The sequence below is a fragment of the Canis aureus genome, chromosome 33 (genome assembly GCF_053574225.1).
Source record: "Canis aureus isolate CA01 chromosome 33, VMU_Caureus_v.1.0, whole genome shotgun sequence".
Lineage (NCBI taxonomy): Eukaryota > Metazoa > Chordata > Mammalia > Carnivora > Canidae > Canis > Canis aureus.
Genome location: NC_135643.1, coordinates 42,865,866 through 42,890,533, shown reverse-complemented (window position 1 = coordinate 42,890,533; position 24,668 = coordinate 42,865,866).

The window sequence follows — 24,668 nt, the reverse complement described above, 5'->3', positions numbered from 1 at the left end:
ATGATTTTTTCAACTCGATTCAATTCGATTCTTTTTTTTATGATAGTCACAGAGAGAGTGAGAGAGGCAGAGACACAGGCAGAGGGAGAAGCAGGCTCCATGCAGCGGGAGCCCGATGTGGGATTCGATCCCGGGTCTCCAGGATCGCGCCCTGGGCCAAAGGCAGGCGCTAAACCGCTGCGCCACCCAGGGATCCCTCAGTTCGATTCTTCTTTATTCGAATCTATTCGATTCTTTTTGATTCGATTTGATTCTATTCGATTTTTTTCGATTTGATTTGATTAGTTCCTTCTTGATTCAATTCAATTCATTTCTTTTGATTCAATTCAATTCGATTCTTTTGGATTCGATTCAATTCTTTTGGATTCGATTCTTTTGGATTCGAGTCGAGTAGATTCTTTTCATTTCGATCGGATTCATTTCAATTCGATTCTTTTCGATTCGAATGTTTTCGAATCAATTCGATACTTTTTGATTCGATTCGATTCTTTTCGTGTCGATTTGATTCTTTTCGATTCTTTTCTATTTGTATTGATTCGATTCTTTGCATTTCGATTCGATTTGATTCAATTCGATTCTTTTCGATCAATTCAATTTGATTGTTTTCGATTTGATTCGATTCGATTCTTTTCTATTCTATTCAATTCGATTAGTTTCCATTCGATGATGCAATTGGATTCTTTTCGATTCGAGTCGATACGATTCGATTCTTTTTGATTAGATACAATTCGATTCTTTTGGATTCGATTCGATTCTTTTGGATTCGATTCTTTTGGATTCGAATCGAGTAGATTCTTTTCATTTCGATCGGATTCATTTCAATTCGATTCTTTTCGATTCGAATGTTTTCGAATCAATTCGATACTTTTTGATTCGATTCGATTCTTTTCGTGTCGATTTGATTCTTTTCGATTCGATTCTTTTCTATTTGAATCGATTCGATTCTTTTCATTTCGATTCGATTTGATTCAATTCGATTCTTTTCGATCAATTCAATTTGTTTTCGATTTGATTCGATTCGATTCTTTTCTATTCTATTCAATTCGATTAGTTTCCATTCGATGATGCAATTGTATTCTTTTCGATTCGAGTTGATACGATTCGATTCTTTTTGATTAGATACAATTCGATTCATTTCGATTCGATTCGATTCTTTTCGATTCGATTCGACTCGATTTCATTTTTTGATTCGATTCGACTAGAATTTAATCGACTGATTCAATTTGATTCTTTTCTTTTCGGTTCGATTCTTTTCTATTCGATTTTTTTCTATTCAATTCGATTCTTTCAATTCAATTCGATTCGATTCATTTCGATTCGATTCTTTTCGTTTCAAATCGATTCGTTTCAATTCGAGTCTTTTCAATTCGATTCTTTTCGATTCGATTCGATTTGATATTTTTAATTCGATTCGAGTCTTTTTGATTCGATTCCATTCTTTTCAATTCGATTCGATGCTTTTCCATTTGATCTGATTTGTTTCATTTCGATTCTTTTCGAATCAATTCGATTCTTTTCGATTCCATTAAATTTGATTCGATTCTTTTCAATTCGATTAGATTCTTTTCGATTTGATTCCATTCAGTTCGATTCTTTTCGATTCGATTGGATTCTTTTCGATTTGATTCAATTCTTTCGATTCGATTCGATTTGATTCTTTTCGATTCGATTCAATACGATTCTTTTCATTTCGATTCTAATCAATTCTCTTCGATTCAATTCTTTTCGATTCTATTCGATTTTTTTCGATTCTATTCTATTCATTTTGAATCATTTCGATTTGATTCTGTTCGAGTGGTTTCTATTAGATTCTTTTCGATTTGATTCAATTCGATTCGAGTCTTTTTGATTCGAGTCTTTTCGACTCGATTCAATTCAATACGATTCTTTTAGATTCGATTCGATTCGATTGTTTTCGTTTCGATTTGACTTTTTTTTATTCGATTCTTTTCGATTCGATTGTTTTCAATTCGATTGATTTGATTCTTTTCAATTCTATGCTATTCAAAGCGATTCTTTTGTATTTGATTCGATTCGATTGTTTTCTTTTTGATTCGGTTCGATTCGTTTCTTTTCGATTCGATTCAATTCTTTTCGATTCGATTCTTTTCGATTCGATTCTATTCTATTCTTTTCTATTCCATTCGAATCGATTCGTTTTGATTGAATTCGATTCTTTTCGATTCGATTCAATTAGATTCTTTTCGATTGGATTCAATTTGTTTCGAGTCGAATCAATTTGATTCTTTTCGATTGGATTCCATTCGATTCTTTTCGATTTGATTCAATTCGATTCTTTTCGATTCTATTCATTTCGATGATTTTCGTTGAGATTAGAGTCTTTTCGATTTGATTTTTTTCGGTTCGAGTCGATTCATTTCGCTTATTTTGGTTAGGATCAATTCAATTCGATTCTTTTTGATTTGATTTGATTCTATTCGATGTCTTTCGATTCTATTCTATTGTATTCTTTTCGATTCCATTCCGTTCAATTCGATTCTTTTCGATTCCATTCGATTGTTTTAGATTTGATTCCATTCTTTCGATTCTATTTGATATGATTCTTTTCGATTCGATTTGATACGATACTTTTTATTTTGATTCGAATCGATTCTCTTCGGTTCGATTCGTTTTGATTCTTTTCGATTCAATTCTATTCGAATTGTTTCGATTTGATTCGATTCGGTTCTTTTAGATTCTACTTGATTTGTTTCTTTTCGATTCGTTTTGATTCGATTCTTTTTGATTCATGTCGATTCGATTCGATTCTTTTGTTTCGATTCGATTCTTTTCAATTCGAATCTTTTCGTTACATGGAATTCGATTCTTTTCGATTTGATTCTTTATGATTTTTTCAACTCGATTCAATTCGATTCTTATTTTTATGATAGTCACAGAGAGAGTGAGAGAGGCAGAGACACAGGCAGAGGGAGAAGCAGGCTCCATGCAGCGGGAGCCCGATGTGGGATTCGATCCCGGGTCTCCAGGATCGCGCCCTGGGCCAAAGGCAGGCGCTAAACCGCTGCGCCACCCAGGGATCCCTCAGTTCGATTCTTCTTTATTCGAATCTATTCGATTCTTTTTGATTCGATTTGATTCTATTCGAGTTTTTTCGATTTGATTCGATTAGTTCCTTCTTGATTCAATTCAATTCATTTCTTTTGATTCAATTCAATTCGATTCTTTTGGATTCGATTCAATTCTTTTGGATTCGATTCTTTTGGATTCGAGTCGAGTAGATTCTTTTCATTTCGATCGGATTCATTTCAATTCGATTCTTTTCGATTCGAATGTTTTCGAATCAATTCGATACTTTTTGATTCGATTCGATTCTTTTCGTGTCGATTTGATTCTTTTCGATTCTTTTCTATTTGTATTGATTCGATTCTTTGCATTTCGATTCGATTTGATTCAATTCGATTCTTTTCGATCAATTCAATTTGATTGTTTTCGATTTGATTCGATTCGATTCTTTTCTATTCTATTCAATTCGATTATTTTCCATTCGATGATGCAATTGGATTCTTTTCGATTCGAGTCGATACGATTCGATTCTTTTTGATTAGATACAATTCGATTCTTTTCGATTCGATTCGACTCGATTTCATTTTTTGATTCGATTCGACTAGAATTTAATCGACTGATTCAATTTGATTCTTTTCTTTTCGGTTCGATTCTTTTCTATTCGATTTTTTTCTATTCAATTCGATTCTTTCAATTCAATTCGATTCGATTCGATTCGATTCTTTTCGTTTCAAATCGATTCGTTTCAATTCGAGTCTTTTCAATTCGATTCTTTGCGATTCGATTCGATGTGATATTTTTAATTCGATTCGAATCTTTACGATTCGATTCGATTCTTTTCAATTCGATTCTTTTCGATTCGATTCTTTTTGATTCGATTCATTTCGATTCGATTCGATTCTTTTCAATTCGATTTGATTCTTTTCCATTTGATCTGATTTGTTTCATTTCGATTCTTTTCGAATCAATTCGATTCTTTTCGATTCCATTAAATTTGATTCGATTCTTTTCAATTCGATTAGATTCTTTTCGATTTGATTCCATTCAGTTCGATTCTTTTCGATTCGATTGGATTCTTTTCGATTTGATTCAATTCTTTCGATTCGATTTGAGTTGATTCTTTTCGATTCGATTCAATACGATTCTTTTCATTTCGATTCTAATCGATTCTCTTCGATTCAATTCGTTTCGATTCTATTCGATTTTTTTCGATTCTATTCTATTCGATTCATTTTGAATCATTTCGATTTGATTCTGTTCGAGTGGTTTCTATTAGATTCTTTTCGATTTGATTCAATTCGATTCGAGTCTTTTTGATTCGAGTCTTTTCGACTCGATGCAATTCAATACGATTCTTTTAGATTCGATTCGATTCGATTGTTTTCGTTTCGATTCGACTTTTTTTGATTCGATTCTTTTCGATTCGATTGTTTTCAATTCGATTGATTCGATTCTTTTCAATTCTATGCTATTCAAAGCGATTCTTTTGTATTTGATTCGATTCGATGGTTTTCTTTTTGATTCGGTTCGATTCGTTTCTTTTCGATTCGATTCAATTCTTTTCGATTCGATTCTTTTCGATTCGAGTTGATTCTTTTCGATTCTATTCTATTCTATTCTTTTCTATTCCATTCGAATCGATTCGTTTTGATTGAATTCGATTCTTTTCGATTCGATTCAATTAGATTCTTTTCGATTGGATTCAATTTGTTTCGAGTCGAATCAATTTGATTCTTTTCGATTGGATTCCATTCGATTCTTTTCGATTTGATTCAATTCGATTCTTTTCGATTCTATTCATTTCGATGATTTTCGTTGAGATTAGAGTCTTTTCGATTTGATTTTTTTCGGTTCGAGTCGATTCATTTCGCTTATTTTGGTTAGGATCAATTCAATTCGATTCTTTTTTATTTGATTTGATTCTATTCGATGTCTTTCGATTCTATTCTATTGTATTCTTTTCGATTCCATTCCGTTCAATTCGATTCTTTTCGATTCCATTCGATTGTTTTAGATTTGATTCCATTCTTTCGATTCTATTTGATATGATTCTTTTCGATTCAATTTGATACGATACTTTTTATTTTGATTCGAATCGATTCTCTTCGGTTCGATTCGTTTTGATTCTTTTCGATTCAATTCTATTCGAATTGTTTCGATTTGATTCGATTCGGTTCTTTTAGATTCTACTTGATTTGTTTCTTTTCGATTCGTTTTGATTCGATTCTTTTTGATTCATGTCGATTCGATTCGATTCTTTTGTTTCGATTCGATTCTTTTCAATTCGAATCTTTTCGTTACATGGAATTCGATTCTTTTCGATTTGATTCTTTATCATTTTTTTCAACTGGATTCAATTCGATTCTTTTTTTTATGATAGTCACGGAGAGAGTGAGAGAGGCAGAGACACAGGCAGAGGGAGAAGCAGGCTCCATGCACCGGGAGCCCGATGTGGGATTCGATCCCGGGTCTCCAGGATCGCGCCCTGGGCCAAAGGCAGGCGCTAAACCGCTGCGCCACCCAGGGATCCCTCAATTCGATTTTTTTTATTCGAATCTATTCGATTCTTTTTGATTCGATTTGATTCTATTCGAGTTTTTTCGATTTGATTCGATTAGTTCCTTTTTGATTCAATTCAATTCATTTCTTTTGATTCAATTCAATTAGATTCTTTTGGATTCGATTCGATTCTTTTGGATTCGAATCGAGTAGATTCTTTTCATTTCGATCGGATTCATTTCAGTTCGATTCTTTTCGATTCGAATGTTTTCAAATCAATTCGATACTTTTTGATTCGATTCGATTCTTTTCGTGTCGATTTGATCCTTTTCGTTTGGATTCTTTTCTATCTGAATCGATTCGATTCTTTTCATTTCGATTCGATTTGATTCAATTCGTTTCTTTTCGATCAATTCAATTTGATTGTTTTCGATTTGATTCGATTCGATTCTTTTCTATTCTATTCAATTCGATTATTTTCCATTCGATTATGCAATTGGATTCTTTTCGATTCGAGTCAATACGATTCGATTCTTTTTGATTAGATACAATTCGATTCTTTTGGATTCGATTCGATTCTTTTGGATTCGATTCTTTTGGATTCGAATCGAGTAGATTCTTTTCATTTCGATCGGATTCATTTCAATTCGATTCTTTTCGATTCGAATGTTTTCGAATCAATTCGATACTTTTTGATTCGATTCGATTCTTTTCGTGTCGATTTGATTCTTTTCGATTCGATTCTTTTCTATTTGAATCGATTCGATTCTTTTCATTTCGATTCGATTTGATTCAATTCGATTCTTTTCGATCAATTCAATTTGTTTTCGATTTGATTCAATTCGATTCTTTTCTATTCTATTCAATTCGATTAGTTTCCATTCGATGATGCAATTGTATTCTTTTCGATTCGAGTTGATACGATTCGATTCTTTTTGATTAGATACAATTCGATTCATTTCGATTCGATTCGACTCGATTTCATTTTTTGATTCGATTCGACTAGAATTTAATCGACTGATTCAATTTGATTCTTTTCTTTTCGGTTCGATTCTTTTCTATTCGATTTTTTTCTATTCAATTCGATTCTTTCAATTCAATTCGATTCGATTCATTTCGATTCGATTCTTTTCGTTTCAAATCGATTCGTTTCAATTCGAGTCTTTTCAATTCGATTCTTTTCGATTCGATTCGATTTGATATTTTTAATTCGATTCGAGTCTTTTTGATTCGATTCCATTCTTTTCAATTCGATTCGATGCTTTTCCATTTGATCTGATTTGTTTCATTTCGATTCTTTTCGAATCAATTCGATTCTTTTCGATTCCATTAAATTTGATTCGATTCTTTTCAATTCGATTAGATTCTTTTCGATTTGATTCCATTCAGTTCGATTCTTTTCGATTCGATTGGATTCTTTTCGATTTGATTCAATTCTTTCGATTCGATTCGATTTGATTCTTTTCGATTCGATTCAATACGATTCTTTTCATTTCGATTCTAATCAATTCTCTTCGATTCAATTCTTTTCGATTCTATTCGATTTTTTTCGATTCTATTCTATTCATTTTGAATCATTTCGATTTGATTCTGTTCGAGTGGTTTCTATTAGATTCTTTTCGATTTGATTCAATTCGATTCGAGTCTTTTTGATTCGAGTCTTTTCGACTCGATTCAATTCAATACGATTCTTTTAGATTCGATTCGATTCGATTGTTTTCGTTTCGATTTGACTTTTTTTGATTCGATTCTTTTCGATTCGATTGTTTTCAATTCGATTGATTTGATTCTTTTCAATTCTATGCTATTCAAAGCGATTTTTTTGTACTTGATTCGATTCGATGGTTTTCTTTTTGATTCGGTTCGATTCGTTTCTTTTCGATTCGATTCAATTCTTTTCGATTCGATTCTTTTCGATTCGATTCTATTCTATTCTTTTCTATTCCATTCGAATCGATTCGTTTTGATTGAATTCGATTCTTTTCGATTCGATTCAATTAGATTCTTTTCGATTGGTTTCAATTTGTTTCGAGTCGAATCAATTTGATTCTTTTCGATTGGATTCCATTCGATTCTTTTCGATTTGATTCAATTCGATTCTTTTCGATTCTATTCATTTCGATGATTTTCGTTGAGATTAGAGTCTTTTCGATTTGATTTTTTTCGGTTCGAGTCGATTCATTTCGCTTATTTTTGTTAGGATCAATTCAATTCGATTCTTTTTTATTTGATTTGATTCTATTCGATGTCTTTCGATTCTATTCTATTGTATTCTTTTCGATTCCATTCCGTTCAATTCGATTCTTTTCGATTCCATTCGATTGTTTTAGATTTGATTCCATTCTTTCGATTCTATTTGATATGATTCTTTTCGATTCAATTTGATACGATACTTTTTATTTTGATTCGAATCGATTCTCTTCGGTTCGATTCGTTTTGATTCTTTTCGATTCAATTCTATTCGAATTGTTTCGATTTGATTCGATTCGGTTCTTTTAGATTCTACTTGATTTGTTTCTTTTCGATTCGTTTTGATTCGATTCTTTTTGATTCATGTCGATTCGATTCGATTCTTTTGTTTCGATTCGATTCTTTTCAATTCGAATCTTTTCGTTACATGGAATTCGATTCTTTTCGATTTGATTCTTTATGATTTTTTCAACTCGATTCAATTCGATTCTTTTTTTTATGATAGTCACAGAGAGAGTGAGAGAGGCAGAGACACAGGCAGAGGGAGAAGCAGGCTCCATGCCGCGGGAGACCGATGTGGGATTCGATCCCGGGTCTCCAGGATCGCGCCCTGGGCCAAAGGCAGGCGCTAAACCGGTGCGCCACCCAGGGATCCCTCAGTTCGATTCTTCTTTATTCGAATCTATTCGATTCTTTTTGATTCGATTTGATTCTATTCGATTTTTTTCGATTTGATTCGATTAGTTCCTTCTTGATTCAATTCAATTCATTTCTTTTGATTCAATTCAATTCGATTCTTTTGGATTCGATTCAATTCTTTTGGATTCGATTCTTTTGGATTCGAGTCGAGTAGATTCTTTTCATTTCGATCGGATTCATTTCAATTCGATTCTTTTCGATTCGAATGTTTTCGAATCAATTCGATACTTTTTGATTCGATTCGATTCTTTTCGTGTCGATTTGATTCTTTTCGATTCTTTTCTATTTGTATTGATTCGATTCTTTGCATTTCGATTCGATTTGATTCAATTCGATTCTTTTCGATCAATTCAATTTGATTGTTTTCGATTTGATTCGATTCGATTCTTTTCTATTCTATTCAATTCGATTATTTTCCATTCGATGATGCAATTGGATTCTTTTCGATTCGAGTCGATACGATTCGATTCTTTTTGATTAGATACAATTCGATTCTTTTCGATTCGATTCGACTCGATTTCATTTTTTGATTCGATTCGACTAGAATTTAATCGACTGATTCAATTTGATTCTTTTCTTTTCGGTTCGATTCTTTTCTATTCGATTTTTTTCTATTCAATTCGATTCTTTCAATTCAATTCGATTCGATTCGATTCGATTCTTTTCGTTTCAAATCGATTCGTTTCAATTCGAGTCTTTTCAATTCGATTCTTTGCGATTCGATTCGATGTGATATTTTTAATTCGATTCGAATCTTTACGATTCGATTCGATTCTTTTCAATTCGATTCTTTTCGATTCGATTCTTTTTGATTCGATTCATTTCGATTCGATTCGATTCTTTTCAATTCGATTTGATTCTTTTCCATTTGATCTGATTTGTTTCATTTCGATTCTTTTCGAATCAATTCGATTCTTTTCGATTCCATTAAATTTGATTCGATTCTTTTCAATTCGATTAGATTCTTTTCGATTTGATTCCATTCAGTTCGATTCTTTTCGATTCGATTGGATTCTTTTCGATTTGATTCAATTCTTTCGATTCGATTTGAGTTGATTCTTTTCGATTCGATTCAATACGATTCTTTTCATTTCGATTCTAATCGATTCTCTTCGATTCAATTCGTTTCGATTCTATTCGATTTTTTTCGATTCTATTCTATTCGATTCATTTTGAATCATTTCGATTTGATTCTGTTCGAGTGGTTTCTATTAGATTCTTTTCGATTTGATTCAATTCGATTCGAGTCTTTTTGATTCGAGTCTTTTCGACTCGATGCAATTCAATACGATTCTTTTAGATTCGATTCGATTCGATTGTTTTCGTTTCGATTCGACTTTTTTTGATTCGATTCTTTTCGATTCGATTGTTTTCAATTCGATTGATTCGATTCTTTTCAATTCTATGCTATTCAAAGCGATTCTTTTGTATTTGATTCGATTCGATTGTTTTCTTTTTGATTCGGTTCGATTCGTTTCTTTTCGATTCGATTCAATTCTTTTCGATTCGATTCTTTTCGATTCGAGTTGATTCTTTTCGATTCTATTCTATTCTATTCTTTTCTATTCCATTCGAATCGATTCGTTTTGATTGAATTCGATTCTTTTCGATTCGATTCAATTAGATTCTTTTCGATTGGATTCAATTTGTTTCGAGTCGAATCAATTTGATTCTTTTCGATTGGATTCCATTCGATTCTTTTCGATTTGATTCAATTCGATTCTTTTCGATTCTATTCATTTCGATGATTTTCGTTGAGATTAGAGTCTTTTCGATTTGATTTTTTTCGGTTCGAGTCGATTCATTTCGCTTATTTTGGTTAGGATCAATTCAATTCGATTCTTTTTGATTTGATTTGATTCTATTCGATGTCTTTCGATTCTATTCTATTGTATTCTTTTCGATTCCATTCCGTTCAATTCGATTCTTTTCGATTCCATTCGATTGTTTTAGATTTGATTCCATTCTTTCGATTCTATTTGATATGATTCTTTTCGATTCGATTTGATACGATACTTTTTATTTTGATTCGAATCGATTCTCTTCGGTTCGATTCGTTTTGATTCTTTTCGATTCAATTCTATTCGAATTGTTTCGATTTGATTCGATTCGGTTCTTTTAGATTCTACTTGATTTGTTTCTTTTCGATTCGTTTTGATTCGATTCTTTTTGATTCATGTCGATTCGATTCGATTCTTTTGTTTCGATTCGATTCTTTTCAATTCGAATCTTTTCGTTACATGGAATTCGATTCTTTTCGATTTGATTCTTTATGATTTTTTCAACTCGATTCAATTCGATTCTTTTTTTTATGATAGTCACAGAGAGAGTGAGAGAGGCAGAGACACAGGCAGAGGGAGAAGCAGGCTCCATGCAGCGGGAGCCCGATGTGGGATTCGATCCCGGGTCTCCAGGATCGCGCCCTGGGCCAAAGGCAGGCGCTAAACCGCTGCGCCACCCAGGGATCCCTCAGTTCGATTCTTCTTTATTCGAATCTATTCGATTCTTTTTGATTCGATTTGATTCTATTCGATTTTTTTCGATTTGATTCGATTAGTTCCTTCTTGATTCAATTCAATTCATTTCTTTTGATTCAATTCAATTCGATTCTTTTGGATTCGATTCAATTCTTTTGGATTCGATTCTTTTGGATTCGAGTCGAGTAGATTCTTTTCATTTCGATCGGATTCATTTCAATTCGATTCTTTTCGATTCGAATGTTTTCGAATCAATTCGATACTTTTTGATTCGATTCGATTCTTTTCGTGTCGATTTGATTCTTTTCGATTCTTTTCTATTTGTATTGATTCGATTCTTTGCATTTCGATTCGATTTGATTCAATTCGATTCTTTTCGATCAATTCAATTTGATTGTTTTCGATTTGATTCGATTCGATTCTTTTCTATTCTATTCAATTCGATTATTTTCCATTCGATGATGCAATTGGATTCTTTTCGATTCGAGTCGATACGATTCGATTCTTTTTGATTAGATACAATTCGATTCTTTTCGATTCGATTCGACTCGATTTCATTTTTTGATTCGATTCGACTAGAATTTAATCGACTGATTCAATTTGATTCTTTTCTTTTCGGTTCGATTCTTTTCTATTCGATTTTTTTCTATTCAATTCGATTCTTTCAATTCAATTCGATTCGATTCGATTCGATTCTTTTCGTTTCAAATCGATTCGTTTCAATTCGAGTCTTTTCAATTCGATTCTTTGCGATTCGATTCGATGTGATATTTTTAATTCGATTCGAATCTTTACGATTCGATTCGATTCTTTTCAATTCGATTCTTTTCGATTCGATTCTTTTTGATTCGATTCATTTCGATTCGATTCGATTCTTTTCAATTCGATTTGATTCTTTTCCATTTGATCTGATTTGTTTCATTTCGATTCTTTTCGAATCAATTCGATTCTTTTCGATTCCATTAAATTTGATTCGATTCTTTTCAATTCGATTAGATTCTTTTCGATTTGATTCCATTCAGTTCGATTCTTTTCGATTCGATTGGATTCTTTTCGATTTGATTCAATTCTTTCGATTCGATTTGAGTTGATTCTTTTCGATTCGATTCAATACGATTCTTTTCATTTCGATTCTAATCGATTCTCTTCGATTCAATTCGTTTCGATTCTATTCGATTTTTTTCGATTCTATTCTATTCGATTCATTTTGAATCATTTCGATTTGATTCTGTTCGAGTGGTTTCTATTAGATTCTTTTCGATTTGATTCAATTCGATTCGAGTCTTTTTGATTCGAGTCTTTTCGACTCGATGCAATTCAATACGATTCTTTTAGATTCGATTCGATTCGATTGTTTTCGTTTCGATTCGACTTTTTTTGATTCGATTCTTTTCGATTCGATTGTTTTCAATTCGATTGATTCGATTCTTTTCAATTCTATGCTATTCAAAGCGATTCTTTTGTATTTGATTCGATTCGATTGTTTTCTTTTTGATTCGGTTCGATTCGTTTCTTTTCGATTCGATTCAATTCTTTTCGATTCGATTCTTTTCGATTCGAGTTGATTCTTTTCGATTCTATTCTATTCTATTCTTTTCTATTCCATTCGAATCGATTCGTTTTGATTGAATTCGATTCTTTTCGATTCGATTCAATTAGATTCTTTTCGATTGGATTCAATTTGTTTCGAGTCGAATCAATTTGATTCTTTTCGATTGGATTCCATTCGATTCTTTTCGATTTGATTCAATTCGATTCTTTTCGATTCTATTCATTTCGATGATTTTCGTTGAGATTAGAGTCTTTTCGATTTGATTTTTTTCGGTTCGAGTCGATTCATTTCGCTTATTTTGGTTAGGATCAATTCAATTCGATTCTTTTTGATTTGATTTGATTCTATTCGATGTCTTTCGATTCTATTCTATTGTATTCTTTTCGATTCCATTCCGTTCAATTCGATTCTTTTCGATTCCATTCGATTGTTTTAGATTTGATTCCATTCTTTCGATTCTATTTGATATGATTCTTTTCGATTCGATTTGATACGATACTTTTTATTTTGATTCGAATCGATTCTCTTCGGTTCGATTCGTTTTGATTCTTTTCGATTCAATTCTATTCGAATTGTTTCGATTTGATTCGATTCGGTTCTTTTAGATTCTACTTGATTTGTTTCTTTTCGATTCGTTTTGATTCGATTCTTTTTGATTCATGTCGATTCGATTCGATTCTTTTGTTTCGATTCGATTCTTTTCAATTCGAATCTTTTCGTTACATGGAATTCGATTCTTTTCGATTTGATTCTTTATCATTTTTTTCAACTGGATTCAATTCGATTCTTTTTTTTATGATAGTCACGGAGAGAGTGAGAGAGGCAGAGACACAGGCAGAGGGAGAAGCTGGCTCCATGCACCGGGAGCCCGATGTGGGATTCGATCCCGGGTCTCCAGGATCGCGCCCTGGGCCAAAGGCAGGCGCTAAACCGCTGCGCCACCCAGGGATCCCTCAATTCGATTTTTTTTATTCGAATCTATTCGATTCTTTTTGATTCGATTTGATTCTATTCGAGTTTTTTCGATTTGATTCGATTAGTTCCTTTTTGATTCAATTCAATTCATTTCTTTTGATTCAATTCAATTAGATTCTTTTGGATTCGATTCGATTCTTTTGGATTCGAATCGAGTAGATTCTTTTCATTTCGATCGGATTCATTTCAGTTCGATTCTTTTCGATTCGAATGTTTTCAAATCAATTCGATACTTTTTGATTCGATTCGATTCTTTTCGTGTCGATTTGATTCTTTTCGATTCTTTTCTATTTGTATTGATTCGATTCTTTGCATTTCGATTCGATTTGATTCAATTCGATTCTTTTCGATCAATTCAATTTGATTGTTTTCGATTTGATTCGATTCGATTCTTTTCTATTCTATTCAATTCGATTAGTTTCCATTCGATGATGCAATTGGATTCTTTTCGATTCGAGTCGATACGATTCGATTCTTTTTGATTAGATACAATTCGATTCTTTTGGATTCGATTCGATTCTTTTGGATTCGATTCTTTTGGATTCGAATCGAGTAGATTCTTTTCATTTCGATCGGATTCATTTCAATTCGATTCTTTTCGATTCGAATGTTTTCGAATCAATTCGATACTTTTTGATTCGATTCGATTCTTTTCGTGTCGATTTGATTCTTTTCGATTCGATTCTTTTCTATTTGAATCGATTCGATTCTTTTCATTTCGATTCGATTTGATTCAATTCGATTCTTTTCGATCAATTCAATTTGTTTTCGATTTGATTCGATTCGATTCTTTTCTATTCTATTCAATTCGATTAGTTTCCATTCGATGATGCAATTGTATTCTTTTCGATTCGAGTTGATACGATTCGATTCTTTTTGATTAGATACAATTCGATTCATTTCGATTCGATTCGATTCTTTTCGATTCGATTCGACTCGATTTCATTTTTTGATTCGATTCGACTAGAATTTAATCGACTGATTCAATTTGATTCTTTTCTTTTCGGTTCGATTCTTTTCTATTCGATTTTTTTCTATTCAATTCGATTCTTTCAATTCAATTCGATTCGATTCATTTCGATTCGATTCTTTTCGTTTCAAATCGATTCGTTTCAATTCGAGTCTTTTCAATTCGATTCTTTTCGATTCGATTCGATTTGATATTTTTAATTCGATTCGAGTCTTTTTGATTCGATTCCATTCTTTTCAATTCGATTCGATGCTTTTCCATTTGATCTGATTTGTTTCATTTCGATTCTTTTCGAATCAATTCGATTCTTTTCGATTCCATTAAATTTGATTCGATTCTTTTCAATTCGATTAGATTCTTTTCGATTTGATTCCATTCAGTTCGATTCTTTTCGATTCGATTGGATTCTTTTCGATTTGATTCAATTCTTTCGATTCGATTCGATTTGATTCTTTTCGATTCGATTCAATACGATTCTTTTCATTTCGATTCTAATCAATTCTCTTCGATTCAATTCTTTTCGATTCTATTCGATTTTTTTCGATTCTATTCTATTCATTTTGAATCATTTCGATTTGATTCTGTTCGAGTGGTTTCTATTAGATTCTTTTCGATTTGATTCAATTCGATTCGAGTCTTTTTGATTCGAGTCTTTTCGACTCGATTCAATTCAATACGATTCTTTTAGATTCGATTCGATTCGATTGTTTTCGTTTCGATTTGACTTTTTTTGATTTGATTCTTTTCGATTCGATTGTTTTCAATTCGATTGATTTGATTCTTTTCAATTCTATGCTATTCAAAGCGATTCTTTTGTACTTGATTCGATTCGATGGTTTTCTTTTTGATTCGGTTCGATTCGTTTCTTTTCGATTCGATTCAAGTCTTTTCGATTCGATTCTTTTCGATTCGATTCTATTCTATTCTTTTCTATTCCATTCGAATCGATTCGTTTTGATTGAATTCGATTCTTTTCGATTCGATTCAATTAGATTCTTTTCGATTGGTTTCAATTTGTTTCGAGTCGAATCAATTTGATTCTTTTCGATTGGATTCCATTCGATTCTTTTCGATTTGATTCAATTCGATTCTTTTCGATTCTATTCATTTCGATGATTTTCGTTGAGATTAGAGTCTTTTCGATTTGATTTTTTTCGGTTCGAGTCGATTCATTTCGCTTATTTTGGTTAGGATCAATTCAATTCGATTCTTTTTGATTTGATTTGATTCTATTCGATGTCTTTCGATTCTATTCTATTGTATTCTTTTCGATTCCATTCCGTTCAATTCGATTCTTTTCGATTCCATTCGATTGTTTTAGATTTGATTCCATTCTTTCGATTCTATTTGATATGATTCTTTTCGATTCGATTTGATACGATACTTTTTATTTTGATTCGAATCGATTCTCTTCGGTTCGATTCGTTTTGATTCTTTTCGATTCAATTCTATTCGAATTGTTTCGATTTGATTCGATTCGGTTCTTTTAGATTCTACTTGATTTGTTTCTTTTCGATTCGTTTTGATTCGATTCTTTTTGATTCATGTCGATTCGATTCGATTCTTTTGTTTCGATTCGATTCTTTTCAATTCGAATCTTTTCGTTACATGGAATTCGATTCTTTTCGATTTGATTCTTTATGATTTTTTCAACTCGATTCAATTCGATTCTTTTTTTTATGATAGTCACAGAGAGAGTGAGAGAGGCAGAGACACAGGCAGAGGGAGAAGCAGGCTCCATGCCGCGGGAGACCGATGTGGGATTCGATCCCGGGTCTCCAGGATCGCGCCCTGGGCCAAAGGCAGGCGCTAAACCGCTGCGCCACCCAGGGATCCCTCAGTTCGATTCTTCTTTATTCGAATCTATTCGATTCTTTTTGATTCGATTTGATTCTATTCGATTTTTTTCGATTTGATTCGATTAGTTCCTTCTTGATTCAATTCAATTCATTTCTTTTGATTCAATTCAATTCGATTCTTTTGGATTCGATTCAATTCTTTTGGATTCGATTCTTTTGGATTCGAGTCGAGTAGATTCTTTTCATTTCGATCGGATTCATTTCAATTCGATTCTTTTCGATTCGAATGTTTTCGAATCAATTCGATACTTTTTGATTCGATTCGATTCTTTTCGTGTCGATTTGATTCTTTTCGATTCTTTTCTATTTGTATTGATTCGATTCTTTGCATTTCGATTCGATTTGATTCAATTCGATTCTTTTCGATCAATTCAATTTGATTGTTTTCGATTTGATTCGATTCGATTCTTTTCTATTCTATTCAATTCGATTATTTTCCATTCGATGATGCAATTGGATTCTTTTCGATTCGAGTCGATACGATTCGATTCTTTTTGATTAGATACAATTCGATTCTTTTCGATTCGATTCGACTCGATTTCATTTTTTGATTCGATTCGACTAGAATTTAATCGACTGATTCAATTTGATTCTTTTCTTTTCGGTTCGATTCTTTTCTATTCGATTTTTTTCTATTCAATTCGATTCTTTCAATTCAATTCGATTCGATTCGATTCGATTCTTTTCGTTTCAAATCGATTCGTTTCAATTCGAGTCTTTTCAATTCGATTCTTTGCGATTCGATTCGATGTGATATTTTTAATTCGATTCGAATCTTTACGATTCGATTCGATTCTTTTCAATTCGATTCTTTTCGATTCGATTCTTTTTGATTCGATTCATTTCGATTCGATTCGATTCTTTTCAATTCGATTTGATTCTTTTCCATTTGATCTGATTTGTTTCATTTCGATTCTTTTCGAATCAATTCGATTCTTTTCGATTCCATTAAATTTGATTCGATTCTTTTCAATTCGATTAGATTCTTTTCGATTTGATTCCATTCAGTTCGATTCTTTTCGATTCGATTGGATTCTTTTCGATTTGATTCAATTCTTTCGATTCGATTTGAGTTGATTCTTTTCGATTCGATTCAATACGATTCTTTTCATTTCGATTCTAATCGATTCTCTTCGATTCAATTCGTTTCGATTCTATTCGATTTTTTTCGATTCTATTCTATTCGATTCATTTTGAATCATTTCGATTTGATTCTGTTCGAGTGGTTTCTATTAGATTCTTTTCGATTTGATTCAATTCGATTCGAGTCTTTTTGATTCGAGTCTTTTCGACTCGATGCAATTCAATACGATTCTTTTAGATTCGATTTGATTCGATTGTTTTCGTTTCGATTCGACTTTTTTTGATTCGATTCTTTTCGATTCGATTGTTTTCAATTCGATTGATTCGATTCTTTTCAATTCTATGCTATTCAAAGCGATTCTTTTGTATTTGATTCGATTCGATTGTTTTCTTTTTGATTCGGTTCGATTCGTTTCTTTTCGATTCGATTCAATTCTTTTCGATTCGATTCTTTTCGATTCGAGTTGATTCTTTTCGATTCTATTCTATTCTATTCTTTTCTATTCCATTCGAATCGATTCGTTTTGATTGAATTCGATTCTTTTCGATTCGATTCAATTAGATTCTTTTCGATTGGATTCAATTTGTTTCGAGTCGAATCAATTTGATTCTTTTCGATTGGATTCCATTCGATTCTTTTCGATTTGATTCAATTCGATTCTTTTCGATTCTATTCATTTCGATGATTTTCGTTGAGATTAGAGTCTTTTCGATTTGATTTTTTTCGGTTCGAGTCGATTCATTTCGCTTATTTTGGTTAGGATCAATTCAATTCGATTCTTTTTTATTTGATTTGATTCTATTCGATGTCTTTCGATTCTATTCTATTGTATTCTTTTCGATTCCATTCCGTTCAATTCGATTCTTTTCGATTCCATTCGATTGTTTTAGATTTGATTCCATTCTTTCGATTCTATTTGATATGATTCTTTTCGATTCGATTTGATACGATACTTTTTATTTTGATTCGAATCGATTCTCTTCGGTTCGATTCGTTTTGATTCTTTTCGATTCAATTCTATTCGAATTGTTTCGATTTGATTCGATTCGGTTCTTTTAGATTCTACTTGATTTGTTTCTTTTCGATTCGTTTTGATTCGATTCTTTTTGATTCATGTCGATTCGATTCGATTCTTTTGTTTCGATTCGATTCTTTTCAATTCGAATCTTTTCGTTACATGGAATTCGATTCTTTTCGATTTGATTCTTTATGATTTTTTCAACTCGATTCAATTCGATTCTTTTTTTTATGATAGTCACAGAGAGAGTGAGAGAGGCAGAGACACAGGCAGAGGGAGAAGCAGGCTCCATGCAGCGGGAGCCCGATGTGGGATTCGATCCCGGGTCTCCAGGATCGCGCCCTGGGCCAAAGGCAGGCGCTAAACCGCTGCGCCACCCAGGGATCCCTCAGTTCGATTCTTCTTTATTCGAATCTATTCGATTCTTTTTGATTCGATTTGATTCTATTCGATTTTTTTCGATTTGATTCGATTAGTTCCTTCTTGATTCAATTCAATTCATTTCTTTTGATTCAATTCAAGTCGATTCTTTTGGATTCGATTCAATTCTTTTGGATTCGATTCTTTTGGATTCGAGTCGAGTAGATTCTTTTCATTTCGATCGGATTCATTTCAATTCGATTCTTTTCGATTCGAATGTTTTCGAATCAATTCGATACTTTTTGATTCGATTCGATTCTTTTCGTGTCGATTTGATTCTTTTCGATTCTTTTCTATTTGTATTGATTCGATTCTTTGCATTTCGATTCGATTTGATTCAATTCGATTCTTTTCGATCAATTCAATTTGATTGTTTTCGATTTGATTCGATTCGATTCTTTTCTATTCTATTCAATTCGATTATTTTCCATTCGATGATGCAATTGGATTCTTTTCGATTCGAGTCGATACGATTCGATTCTTTTTGATTAGATACAATTCGATTCTTTTCGATTCGATTCGACTCGATTTCATTTTTTGATTCGATTCGACTAGAATTTAATCGACTGATTCAATTTGATTCTTTTCTTTTCGGTTCGATTCTTTTCTATTCGATTTTTTTCTATTCAATTCGATTCTTTCAATTCAATTCGATTCGATTCGATTCGATTCTTTTCGTTTCAAATCGATTCGTTTCAATTCGAGTCTTTTCAATTCGATTCTTTGCGATTCGATTCGATGTGATATTTTTAATTCGATTCGAATCTTTACGATTCGATTCGATTCTTTTCAATTCGATTCTTTTCGATTCGATTCTTTTTGATTCGATTCATTTCGATTCGATTCGATTCTTTTCAATTCGATTTGATTCTTTTCCATTTGATCTGATTTGTTTCATTTCGATTCTTTTCGAATCAATTCGATTCTTTTCGATTCCATTAAATTTGATTCGATTCTTTTCAATTCGATTAGATTCTTTTCGATTTGATTCCATTCAGTTCGATTCTTTTCGATTCGATTGGATTCTTTTCGATTTGATTCAATTCTTTCGATTCGATTTGAGTTGATTCTTTTCGATTCGATTCAATACGATTCTTTTCATTTCGATTCTAATCGATTCTCTTCGATTCAATTCGTTTCGATTCTATTCGATTTTTTTCGATTCTATTCTATTCGATTCATTTTGAATCATTTCGATTTGATTCTGTTCGAGTGGTTTCTATTAGATTCTTTTCGATTTGATTCAATTCGATTCGAGTCTTTTTGATTCGAGTCTTTTCGACTCGATGCAATTCAATACGATTCTTTTAGATTCGATTCGATTCGATTGTTTTCGTTTCGATTCGACTTTTTTTGATTCGATTCTTTTCGATTCGATTGTTTTCAATTCGATTGATTCGATTCTTTTCAATTCTATGCTATTCAAAGCGATTCTTTTGTATTTGATTCGATTCGATTGTTTTCTTTTTGATTCGGTTCGATTCGTTTCTTTTCGATTCGATTCAATTCTTTTCGATTCGATTCTTTTCGATTCGAGTTGATTCTTTTCGATTCTATTCTATTCTATTCTTTTCTATTCCATTCGAATCGATTCGTTTTGATTGAATTCGATTCTTTTCGATTCGATTCAATTAGATTCTTTTCGATTGGATTCAATTTGTTTCGAGTCGAATCAATTTGATTCTTTTCGATTGGATTCCATTCGATTCTTTTCGATTTGATTCAATTCGATTCTTTTCGATTCTATTCATTTCGATGATTTTCGTTGAGATTAGAGTCTTTTCGATTTGATTTTTTTCGGTTCGAGTCGATTCATTTCGCTTATTTTGGTTAGGATCAATTCAATTCGATTCTTTTTGATTTGATTTGATTCTATTCGATGTCTTTCGATTCTATTCTATTGTATTCTTTTCGATTCCATTCCGTTCAATTCGATTCTTTTCGATTCCATTCGATTGTTTTAGATTTGATTCCATTCTTTCGATTCTATTTGATATGATTCTTTTCGATTCGATTTGATACGATACTTTTTATTTTGATTCGAATCGATTCTCTTCGGTTCGATTCGTTTTGATTCTTTTCGATTCAATTCTATTCGAATTGTTTCGATTTGATTCGATTCGGTTCTTTTAGATTCTACTTGATTTGTTTCTTTTCGATTCGTTTTGATTCGATTCTTTTTGATTCATGTCGATTCGATTCGATTCTTTTGTTTCGATTCGATTCTTTTCAATTCGAATCTTTTCGTTACATGGAATTCGATTCTTTTCGATTTGATTCTTTATGATTTTTTCAACTCGATTCAATTCGATTCTTTTTTTTATGATAGTCACAGAGAGAGTGAGAGAGGCAGAGACACAGGCAGAGGGAGAAGCAGGCTCCATGCAGCGGGAGCCCGATGTGGGATTCGATCCCGGGTCTCCAGGATCGCGCCCTGGGCCAAAGGCAGGCGCTAAACCGCTGCGCCACCCAGGGATCCCTCAGTTCGATTCTTCTTTATTCGAATCTATTCGATTCTTTTTGATTCGATTTGATTCTATTCGATTTTTTTCGATTTGATTCGATTAGTTCCTTCTTGATTCAATTCAATTCATTTCTTTTGATTCAATTCAATTCGATTCTTTTGGATTCGATTCAATTCTTTTGGATTCGATTCTTTTGGATTCGAGTCGAGTAGATTCTTTTCATTTCGATCGGATTCATTTCAATTCGATTCTTTTCGATTCGAATGTTTTCGAATCAATTCGATACTTTTTGATTCGATTCGATTCTTTTCGTGTCGATTTGATTCTTTTCGATTCTTTTCTATTTGTATTGATTCGATTCTTTGCATTTCGATTCGATTTGATTCAATTCGATTCTTTTCGATCAATTCAATTTGATTGTTTTCGATTTGATTCGATTCGATTCTTTTCTATTCTATTCAATTCGATTATTTTCCATTCGATGATGCAATTGGATTCTTTTCGATTCGAGTCGATACGATTCGATTCTTTTTGATTAGATACAATTCGATTCTTTTCGATTCGATTCGACTCGATTTCATTTTTTGATTCGATTCGACTAGAATTTAATCGACTGATTCAATTTGATTCTTTTCTTTTCGGTTCGATTCTTTTCTATTCGATTTTTTTCTATTCAATTCGATTCTTTCAATTCAATTCGATTCGATTCGATTCGATTCTTTTCGTTTCAAATCGATTCGTTTCAATTCGAGTCTTTTCAATTCGATTCTTTGCGATTCGATTCGATGTGATATTTTTAATTCGATTCGAATCTTTACGATTCGATTCGATTCTTTTCAATTCGATTCTTTTCGATTCGATTCTTTTTGATTCGATTCATTTCGATTCGATTCGATTCTTTTCAATTCGATTTGATTCTTTTCCATTTGATCTGATTTGTTTCATTTCGATTCTTTTCGAATCAATTCGATTCTTTTCGATTCCATTAAATTTGATTCGATTCTTTTCAATTCGATTAGATTCTTTTCGATTTGATTCCATTCAGTTCGATTCTTTTCGATTCGATTGGATTCTTTTCGATTTGATTCAATTCTTTCGATTCGATTTGAGTTGATTCTTTTCGATTCGATTCAATACGATTCTTTTCATTTCGATTCTAATCGATTCTCTTCGATTCAATTCGTTTCGATTCTATTCGATTTTTTTCGATTCTATTCTATTCGATTCATTTTGAATCATTTCGATTTGATTCTGTTCGAGTGGTTTCTATTAGATTCTTTTCGATTTGATTCAATTCGATTCGAGTCTTTTTGATTCGAGTCTTTTCGACTCGATGCAATTCAATACGATTCTTTTAGATTCGATTCGATTCGATTGTTTTCGTTTCGATTCGACTTTTTTTGATTCGATTCTTTTCGATTCGATTGTTTTCAATTCGATTGATTCGATTCTTTTCAATTCTATGCTATTCAAAGCGATTCTTTTGTATTTGATTCGATTCGATTGTTTTCTTTTTGATTCGGTTCGATTCGTTTCTTTTCGATTCGATTCAATTCTTTTCGATTCGATTCTTTTCGATTCGAGTTGATTCTTTTCGATTCTATTCTATTCTATTCTTTTCTATTCCATTCGAATCGATTCGTTTTGATTGAATTCGATTCTTTTCGATTCGATTCAATTAGATTCTTTTCGATTGGATTCAATTTGTTTCGAGTCGAATCAATTTGATTCTTTTCGATTGGATTCCATTCGATTCTTTTCGATTTGATTCAATTCGATTCTTTTCGATTCTATTCATTTCGATGATTTTCGTTGAGATTAGAGTCTTTTCGATTTGATTTTTTTCGGTTCGAGTCGATTCATTTCGCTTATTTTGGTTAGGATCAATTCAATTCGATTCTTTTTGATTTGATTTGATTCTATTCGATGTCTTTCGATTCTATTCTATTGTATTCTTTTCGATTCCATTCCGTTCAATTCGATTCTTTTCGATTCCATTCGATTGTTTTAGATTTGATTCCATTCTTTCGATTCTATTTGATATGATTCTTTTCGATTCGATTTGATACGATACTTTTTATTTTGATTCGAATCGATTCTCTTCGGTTCGATTCGTTTTGATTCTTTTCGATTCAATTCTATTCGAATTGTTTCGATTTGATTCGATTCGGTTCTTTTAGATTCTACTTGATTTGTTTCTTTTCGATTCGTTTTGATTCGATTCTTTTTGATTCATGTCGATTCGATTCGATTCTTTTGTTTCGATTCGATTCTTTTCAATTCGAATCTTTTCGTTACATGGAATTCGATTCTTTTCGATTTGATTCTTTATCATTTTTTTCAACTGGATTCAATTCGATTCTTTTTTTTATGATAGTCACGGAGAGAGTGAGAGAGGCAGAGACACAGGCAGAGGGAGAAGCAGGCTCCATGCACCGGGAGCCCGATGTGGGATTCGATCCCGGGTCTCCAGGATCGCGCCCTGGGCCAAAGGCAGGCGCTAAACCGCTGCGCCACCCAGGGATCCCTCAATTCGATTTTTTTTATTCGAATCTATTCGATTCTTTTTGATTCGATTTGATTCTATTCGAGTTTTTTCGATTTGATTCGATTAGTTCCTTTTTGATTCAATTCAATTCATTTCTTTTGATTCAATTCAATTAGATTCTTTTGGATTCGATTCGATTCTTTTGGATTCGAATCGAGTAGATTCTTTTCATTTCGATCGGATTCATTTCAGTTCGATTCTTTTCGATTCGAATGTTTTCAAATCAATTCGATACTTTTTGATTCGATTCGATTCTTTTCGTGTCGATTTGATCCTTTTCGTTTGGATTCTTTTCTATCTGAATCGATTCGATTCTTTTCATTTCGATTCGATTTGATTCAATTCGTTTCTTTTCGATCAATTCAATTTGATTGTTTTCGATTTGATTCGATTCGATTCTTTTCTATTCTATTCAATTCGATTATTTTCCATTCGATGATGCAATTAGATTCTTTTCGATTCGATTCGACTCGATTTCACGCTTTTCGATTCGATTCGACCAGAATTTAATCGACTGATTCAATTTGATTCTTTTCTTTTCGGTTCGATTCTTTTCTATTCGATTTTTTCTATTCAATTCGATTCTTTCAATTCGATTCGATTCGATTCGATTCGATTCTTTTCATTTCAAATCGATTCGTTTCAATTCGAGTCTTTTCAATTCGATTCTTTGCATTTCGATTCGATTTGATATTTTTAATTCGATTCGAGTCTTTTCGATTCAATTCGATTGTTTTCAATTCGATTCTTTTCGATTCGAGTCTTTTTGATTCGATTTATTTCGATTCGATTCGATTCTTTTCAATTCGATTTGATGCTTTTCCATTTGATCTGATTTGTTTCATTTCGATTCTTTTCGATTCAATTCGATTCTTTTCGATTCCATTA